Source organism: Ctenocephalides felis, unplaced genomic scaffold, assembly GCF_003426905.1.
Source record: "Ctenocephalides felis isolate EL2017-DRISC unplaced genomic scaffold, ASM342690v1 CF-g0.4_SCAFFOLD_03571, whole genome shotgun sequence".
In the NCBI taxonomy this organism is placed as follows: Eukaryota; Metazoa; Arthropoda; class Insecta; order Siphonaptera; family Pulicidae; genus Ctenocephalides; species Ctenocephalides felis.
Window position 1 is genome coordinate 42,145,927 of NW_020539725.1, and position 6,167 is coordinate 42,152,093.

The 6,167-nt window shown below is 28.0% G+C and overlaps 1 protein-coding gene across 1 annotated transcript in view; it reads left to right on the forward strand.

The window, feature by feature from the left end:
* The window catches only part of LOC113386771 (neurobeachin-like protein 1), a 119,670-nt gene that overhangs the window by 86,748 nt on the left and 26,755 nt on the right, over positions 1 to 6,167 (forward strand). The gene's annotated exons all lie outside the window — the stretch shown is intronic.

A 6,167-nucleotide genomic window follows, 5' to 3' on the forward strand; every position in this document is an offset into this window, starting at 1 on the left:
AGTTTCCTCTCTCAGTTAATAATGCGCGTACCTCTAATAAATTATTTTATAAATGTCATATAATAACTTTCAATTATATTGGATTCTTTACACCTCTATATAACTTTTTAAAAAATTTCGTATTGGTTGTATTATAAGTTTCGTATTATAAGTATTATTAACATTTCAACATAATAACAATTAGTTTAGTTAGCTTTTACAGAAAATCCAACTTGCTAGTTTTAGGTTTTCTCGACATTTCTGTATAGCTTAAGATTAAAATTGAAAAGACAATGTATGAGTGATAATGTGAACCAAAGTTCGTCGAGCTTTGGAATTTTAAAAACCGTTGGAAAGAGCAGAGCAGTAGTCTTTCGCAAAGGCAGGTCTAGCCGTTTTTTTGATACGGGGGAAAAAGTGCCAATAATGGTATTTAGTTTTTGAGATAATGGAGCATCCGATTTAAATAATTCAAAAAACATTTTATTGGTAAAATTTTTATAAAGGCAGGTCCAGCGTCTTCGGAGGTCCAATAAAAAAAGTAAAAAATAACGTCATTTGGCCGTCAAAAATGAAAATTAGACATATATACATCGTATTATTAGATATTTTGTAATGATTATAATAATAAGTACAAATTTTATGTACATTTATATGGGTTCCGTACCAATGTTCACACGTTACAAATTTTATGTACATTTATTGGGTTCCGTACCAATGTTCACACGTTAGATGACTACGCGGCACTTACGCGCTTCGATATATCGACTCCAAATCATGTAGTGCGTGATTGCTTTAAGAATGTTCAAAATTTAAAAAAATCGAAATACAAAAAAAAATCAAAATATGAAAAAATCAAATTTTTCAAAAAAGTCAATTCTTCAAAAATTTCAAAATTTCTCAAAAATCTAATTTTTTCAAAGTTTTGCCAAGTTTTTTTATAATTTAGTTTTCGGTACGGGAAGTTGCAGCAATTTCCCTTATTTGTGCTAAAATCTTTTATTATCTATTTTACTTGATGTCGTGCGTTCAATGATTTTATTAAAAATTTTTAGTGTATACATATATATATTGGTTATGTTATTTTAGTGTATACATACATATATATTGGTTATTTTCTCTATTGTGCAACCGATAGATAAATTATCTACAATTTATTCAGCCAAACAAGGAGAAGAAATGCGAAAAGAGCCTCCGTTCTTTGGAATGTATACGTTTATCAACCTATAATCACATATTTATGAATATGCATTTTGTGAACAACTTTCATTTCAATGCCATTACTGAGTTTGAATTCACTATTAAATCTTAGATTTTATTTTCACAGTTACATTTTGTTTTGAGTTATAATTTAATTAGGTAAGTTTATAAACTTAATGGAAAACTTTTTAAAAGTTGAAATTCACGTGGAAGTCATATTTTATAGACTGATCCACCATTCCAAATTCGATGATGTCGAAGTTTAGCGATTCAGTTTATTCTAGTTCTTAGTTATATTTGTTATTGGTATTGTTGAACATATTTCATAGGCACTACATACTTTTATTTTTCAACTTTATGTAAATAATTCATATATTCCACTGGTATAACCGAGAACAAATCACACACTGACACTTCTTATACTTTATATAGGTTAAATATTGAACTTATTGGATAATTTCTATATTTGATATTCAATTATTTAAACCACCGTTAGGAATGTTACCTACCTAAAATTAGTTCCACTTTAATAATTTAATGCTTTATAATTTAGTTTCCTATCTAAAATTAGTTTAATTATAACTTAAAACTAAAAGTAGAATCTAAATTAGTTCTAAAAAATTAAAGAATGATCTATAATTTGAATAATTTCGAGACTTTGTATAGCCTAGTATTATCTGGTGCAATCCTGCTTTCCCCTTTTGTTTCATAATGTTTCTTTTGTTCACTTCTTTAAATTAATGCAAATTATATGCAATTTATCAAGTACACCTTGCAAGTATTCAAATTTTTTATCACATAAATTATCTAAGTGTTAAAATTCACATATGTAAAGTGATTTTGCAAAGGCATTAACCTAAGTGAGGAATAGAATAAATTTGATTCTACTTTTGTTTAGGAAAAGATATATAATGGATTTTTTTTATTACAACTAGTTCCATTTATTATTACAGATAAAGATGAATTTATATATAGTGTCAATTGAGTAATTCTTTCTTTACACTTTTGTAAGGGAGCCATATTCGTGATTTAGCTAAATATTTGATTAGCAATGATAATAAAAGAAACTTTTTAAAGTTTGAATTCATGTATTCATCATCGAATACGATCTAAATTTAATCAATTAGCTAAAAATGGTTAAATATTGAAACTTTTATATTTATAGTCTGATTACAACTGTTTTACACCTACATTCTATAATTACGATAAATTAGATATGGAGGCCAACGACAAGAGGAGGAGCTTTGAATCTTTTAAAAAAATATAGTATATACTATATAGTATAGTACAGAAAACTTCAATTATGAAAATTTTGTACATAGCAATTATGTGGATTCTATTCTTAAAAATATCTGGAAAATAGGTTTATATATATATATATATATATATATATATATATATATATATATATATATAGACTCAAATTCTCTAGAAAACTTTTTACTTTATCAATCAAATATCAATCATTTCAAAATTTTAGGAATATATTTATACATGTTTTAAGAATACATAGTAATATGTATTTTTGAAGAAAAAAAATAAATATTTTTTATGTTATCGTCGATCTCCAACGGCGCGACAAAAAAAGGCCTTTCACTGCTGCAGTGATTCCGGCCTTCTACGTGGATGAAATTAAAAAAAAAAAAATCTGGTTAAACTAGATAATATTGTCTGTAAAATGAACTACGATAAAGAAAAAAATCAAAAATTGACACAATGACGGCATTTTTTAAAAAACCCAAAATCTTGGTCGTTTTTTTGGACCGTCAAAATTCGATTTTTGATCCGATCAAAAAATTGATAGTTCATTTTACGGAGAACTATATATAGAACATGTAAAAAAAATGATAGTAAAAAAATAATAGTAATCGGATCATTTGCTTTTGAGTAATCGCTGCAGCAAATTCAGAAAATGCTGTTTCGAGAAAAACGCGTTTAAAGATTAAATAATCGTTATACTATATACTATATATATACTCTTTAAATGGCTGTGACTCAAAAACTATTCAAGATATCGATTTAAAATTTTGGTATGTTATTTTTAAAGGTATAGCCTATCGAAATATGGAAAAATTGAAAATTCGATTTTTTGAAAATTTCCCTTAAATTAGTTCTAGCAATATAATTTAAACAATTATCCATGTGCTAAATGATTCAATTATATTGAAACAAAATGTTCCAGGTTTTTTTAATATCTGTAGCTTTCACTGTAAATTTCTAGAGTTGCTAATGCAATTAATTAATGAGACAAATATAATAGGTTGTCAAATATCTCCCTTTCGCCTTTTTGTATTATAAACCAAGAGCAAAAAAGCGGAAGGGAGATATTTGACAACCTAATATATTTTTTCAAATTCAGTAAAATTTTTCAAATCATAGTTTTTCTATTTTTATCTCAATCTAATGCTTTGTATACTCTGAGACATATTTTAAAATCATGTGTTTCATTCAAAACGATGTGATTCTTTTTTTACTCTATTTCATTGGCAGAAAAGTTGCATATTATGGATTTCTGAGCTCTATATTATCGCAATTTAGCGAAGCGTTTAAAATGTATGGTATACACATTTTAATCTTTATTTAAGATTTAAAAGTATTATGCATGGTTTACAAATTAAAGTAAGCGCATGCATAAGTTATCGATTCGTGATGTTATCAATAGCATTACCGTGTAATATGGGTTAATACAATATGACAACTAGTTGAACATTCTGGTACAAGCAAATGTCGTTGTGTGAGGTTCAGCATGCGATCAGCACGACATTTGCACAAAGACCTCAGAGCAGACACGATCCGGTTCCACGGGAAACTACTATACTAGGTAATCCATATGGATTACATCACTCCACATGTAATCCCGCATCAGTTGTAAGGCGAACGGAGCTTCTTCTTCGAAATAAACCGAATTGTATGAAAACGACAACATAACCCAATCGATATTTAACACTAAACCTATCTAAAGCAGGAATTAGAAGTGTGTGACATTGGGTTTTAAGGAAACTTGTTGGTAGGCACTTTCCTCTTATACGATTTTTTTTTGAGAAAGGTCATGTTCATTAATGTATTTTGGGAAATATTTAAAATGTAAGTACAAACTAAAATATTGTATTTGCATTTTTGAGATAAAATTGAAAATATCATTAGTAAAGTTCAAACTGTTTGGCTAGAATCGATATTGAACTATCTAATGAACCTATCTAAGGTAGAAATTAGAAGTGGCGTTGAGCTTTAAAGAATAGCGACGATGCTTCTCTCTTTATTAACAATTATGATTCTTTTATTTTTGAGAAATTTGAAGTCTATTCAACATATTAAGAAATATTTGTAATATAAATTTAGTATGAAAATTTTAATGTATGATAAAGTATTGGCATTTTGAAGGTCAAATTAAACACATTGTATTACTAGTAAAACAATCGATTGGCGAGAGCAGATATGAATAATTTTGAAATTAATATTTCATATATTAGTATTCATTATATTAATTTCGCATATATTAGACCTATTGAAGAAAGCTAATAGTTTTTTTATAATTGTATTCAGCACCAATCAGAATGTTCTATAAGCTGCTGTATTTGAAATTTTCTTCCACATCAGGTTTTGGATTGTAATCCAATGGTTAACCTATCTACATTTTCATTATTGCATTATTAGAATTTTCCTAATATGTTATTCAATTACATATAAAAATGCTCGAGAAAAGCTATTTTTTCTTGAAAACAGATTTTAGATCCATATTTCTAAGTAATAATGGATATAGCTAAAGCTAAAATCTGAAAGACAATCTGATACGAATATGTCTAACGCTAATTTTTGAGAGTCCAATTATATATGTAACTTGATAATGGTTGGATCAGAATTAAAAGAAATTATGAGCCAATAAGTTGACTGTTAAAAATAATATAAAGCAGTAGTCGATTTAAATCGGCTGATCTGCTCTACCAAAATGTATCAGAAAACTGTATTTACGTACATTAATGCATACGCCCATCTTTTCTGAAGTATGCTAATATGGTTAGAAATTACTCAAACAAAATAATATATTTTATTTGACCTTATCAACAAGTAATTTAATAAAGGCAGAACTGCTGAATTTTGACATTAGTCAGGACGAAACGGAGTGACAATGTTGATTATAACTATTATCTTTTTATCCAGAAAGAGCTTGCAAGTTGTGAGCTTTTAAGTACAACCTTGATGGTCAAACTGTTACCACTATTTGGTTATTGTGGTTAAATTTGATTGTTTTTGTTCATTTAAATTTAGGAATCGTAACCGTGAATAACAATTCTGGAACCACTGTCAAAAATAAGGGCATAATTTCTCCAAGTGACTCAAAATTAAGTCTTTGAATTTTGGAATTAAAATTTCTAAAATTGATGACTTTGAAAGGCCGTACTCTGAAAAAAATATGATGAAGTGCTTTGGCAAGTTCAATTCGGAATTTGCGCATTTAATCAGGATTGCAAGATGGTACAATACTTGTTAACTTTATACTGATTGTGAGTGAAATTAAAAATTTCTGCGTTATTTTTTATGTTTGTTGCAGTCACTTCGGTTTGACGCTCAGTTCTGGGACACCAGAATCTTAGTCTATTTTATTTTAGTTAATGTTTATTTGTTTTAGAATTATGTATATTCTCTTGTTGATTTTTGTAAGTACTTTTTTATGAAATTTCATTTATAATTGTATTAACAAATGATGTATTATTTTCCAAGCATCTAACGCAAAGAAAATGTTCCAACGAACTGATTCCAACAATTACGTTGTAGGTTAATTACATTTTTATCACTTTTAAAGGCATCTGCATTGTACCATGAAAATTGAATAACAGCAAATATCACTATTATATCACAACATTCAACCGTCGCGACCTGAAGACTACATACGTCTTCTGCGAAACGAAAGCGAAAGTTCTTCTCTGCTCTCATTCACGTACAACTGCGTTCTGACGTCCCAAAAGTAGAACCAAAGCAAGTCGTATTAA